Raw genomic sequence first — 3,137 nt, forward strand, 5'->3', positions numbered from 1 at the left:
TCACAGCATGGCACAATTCAATTTGAATAAGTAACAAGAGTATGCCACTAAATATTTTAAAAATCCTAACTCCCAAAACTTACGGTGGCTATATTCATCTAGCCACATGTGAACTTTCCCTTAGGTTCGCTTTGATACCAACTGTAACACCCCAAATTTCTTAAGCGTGTTATAACTTAGGATTTCAGGAATATAAAAATTATTCATATCACAATCGCTGTCATACATCACACAATATCCCCAAAACCCTAATTTTCACATTTTCAACTTAACAAACCCAATAATCGAATAGCTAAGACAAGTGTTAAAATTTCAAATGCAGAAGTTAGATCGAACTTGATATGGTCCACAACCATAATATTTTATTTATCATAAATAAAATCGTTCAAGACACCTACAAAATGTATTACATCATCTCTCACAAGTGATAACTGAACGTCTTAAACATATCCAAATCATACATAGGTTCGCACATAAACATCGATATGATAAACAAGCTATAAGCAGCAAATTAAACTTATTCTTCAGCTACCTCATTTCCCTTAGAGCCGCTTGTCGAACCTGGAACGTTTGAATATTCCAAGGACATAGTCCAATTAGAAGATGAATCGTCTAGTGAGAAACTCCAAAAAAAATAGTTTATATCAATGTATGAACAAGTATAAGACGCATGAGGAAAATAACGAGAACTACTCTGAAATACCTCGTGAACACATCAGCCTCCTCTAACGAGAGCTTTCTCAATGACGCACGCATAGCGCCTCTCTGGAGGTCCTTAACCATGTCACCTTGGTCCGACCTCATAGAACTCATGCAAGCACCACATCCGTTGTCCCTTAGGCTCACGATCTTCCCCACGAGAGCTTTCTTGATGGCGCACGCATAGCACATCTCGGGGGATATCCGACTTTTTCCTTCGGCCAACAACAAATAAGTACAACAGTATAGCCACACAAATTTTATAAATGCAACAGTTAAAAAGCCAATAGCATATAATTTTCATAAAAATACATTTCATATATGCAACATGATTTCACGTAAGAGAATAACAAGAGTTTATGTATAAGAATTTCACAAAACACGTCTCATGTAATAGAAGTCTCTCATAAGAGAATAAAAAATAAGATTTGGAGTATAGGAGTCTCACCTTGTTGGTTTATCTCTTGGACGATATAACTTCACAGCAAACGGCTTAGGTTTCTGCAGAAAACACGCGTTTTGGTAAACCTAATCTCAAATATTTTTATACAGAATTGAGGGGCATTAAAGTAGGGGAAAAATTGGAAAAGTTGAAGAAAAATGGGCCTCTCACGCGCCCTCACGCGCTATGAAAAGGTGGTCCTAGCGCCTTCACGCGTAGCCACTTTCCGGCGTGTGTAACTCACGTGTGGCTACCAGATTTCGGACAGCTTCGCCTCGTTTTCGTATTTCGGCCATAACTTCATCATTTTAACTCCGATTCGACCCCTGTTTGAACTTACATGACCCTTTCTTCCCCCTCTACAGGATTATCAAAAAAAAAATAATAATAAAAATAAAAAATGGACTTACCTTGCTTTTTTTCTGACTGATTTTGGCGAATTCCGGCGAAGACCCGCAATTCCGACGAGGCTCGTTGTCTGCCGCTTCTCCACCGCTTTCTTCCCGACTTCTTGGAGAACTTCCTCCTCTCTCTCTAGAGCACGCTCCTCCACTTAGAATGCCTCAACTCTCAAAGCTTCCTTGAATGATTTGAGAACAACCCACGGTGCCTATTTATAGATTACTTGAACCAATCATATTATGCCACTTGTCACAATCTTAGCCATGGACTCCAAAGACTCAATCCTATAATTGAATGGCTTTTAAAATCCAAAGTTAGAATGAATTTAACTTTTGAAATCCAAGCTAAAACCCCAAACTTCTTCCAAATGACATTTTGGCCCTTATTTCAAGTTCTCAACTTTAATATTTTACCACATGAGCTTATAATTTCATCCTTATTTCATTTGGATACTTCTCTAATTACAATTACACCATCAAACATCAAATTTATCGAGAACCTAAAATCTCAAAATTAATAACTCAAAATTACTTGATATGTACGATTTCCGGGAAGCCCTTACCATCATTCGATCTTTTTAGGCTACAACTTAGCTTAACCGAAAATCGTCTCTCATTTTATTTCTTTCAGTGACATAAATCTCACATCGGGACGCTCGTCAAATATATACTTTTGTCTTTAGGTATCTAAGCTCCAGGGCACTCCCTGCGACCGATTCGGTCACTTGTTGCCATTTTAAGTATATTTTTTGATATTTTAAACTAACTTAAAATATATGGCATCTTCACAAAAATATGGGGTATTATAGTTGTGGTCGGCTACGAATAAGAAAAGGGAATGATGGTTGACAGTAGATGCGGCCTGTGGTTGGTTGACGATCGACGAAGGTGGTCAGTTGACAGTGTGGCTGTGATGGCGGAGACCATTGATAAGGGAAGGCCAATGGACGATTTGCCATGGCTGCTTGATAGGGCTTAATTTTATGCATATTTTTATCTTAAACTTGTGCTATTTTTTTTACAAAAATGTGTGTTTATATGGATTTTACATTATTTTAATCTTTTGTAGGAATCTAGCAAAATAAAAAAAAGAAAGAAAATGATAATAAAAAATAAATATTATAAATAATTAATATTATAATATAATTAAAGTTAATATAATTAGTAGTGTATTAAATATTATATCTTATATTATATTATGTATATAAATTATATATATTTTTTATTAAATTAAGTGGTGTGGGCGTGACTGTGCTAGGGTTGTGCGTGGAGACTTGGAATCCATGCATATATATTATTATAATACATAATGGTGAACGATGGATTTGGAGAGTAGAGAATTGGAGGCAACGACAGGAACTTAAGGATTTGGCAGAGGACTTGTGCATGGAAGTGGGGCACAAAAGAAGAAGAAATTGAACGGTCGCGCACAGCAAAGCAAGAACACGCTGCTCATCCAAAGCAGCAAACAAATGCAAGCGACAGATCTGTTGGATCCGCTCCAAACCAAATTTGATTTCAGATCTGGACAGGGGAATTCCTTCCTTTCTTCATCGTTTTCTATTTTCCTTTAATCGTTTAAGATTTTAATTATG

General features: G+C 36.7%; 1 long non-coding RNA gene across 1 annotated transcript; it reads right to left on the minus strand.

The window, feature by feature from the left end:
* Positions 1 to 336: 336 nt before the first annotated feature.
* LOC127789185 (uncharacterized) lies at positions 337 to 2,543 on the minus strand. Its single transcript, XR_008020511.1, has 4 exons — positions 1,552 to 2,543; positions 1,148 to 1,200; positions 704 to 914; positions 337 to 561 (listed from the first exon to the last, which is right to left on the minus strand). It is a non-coding gene; the product is annotated as an uncharacterized LOC127789185 (long non-coding RNA).
* Positions 2,544 to 3,137: the final 594 nt, after the last annotated feature.

The sequence above is a fragment of the Diospyros lotus genome, chromosome 13 (assembly GCF_014633365.1).
Source record: "Diospyros lotus cultivar Yz01 chromosome 13, ASM1463336v1, whole genome shotgun sequence".
Classification (NCBI taxonomy): domain Eukaryota; kingdom Viridiplantae; phylum Streptophyta; class Magnoliopsida; order Ericales; family Ebenaceae; genus Diospyros; species Diospyros lotus.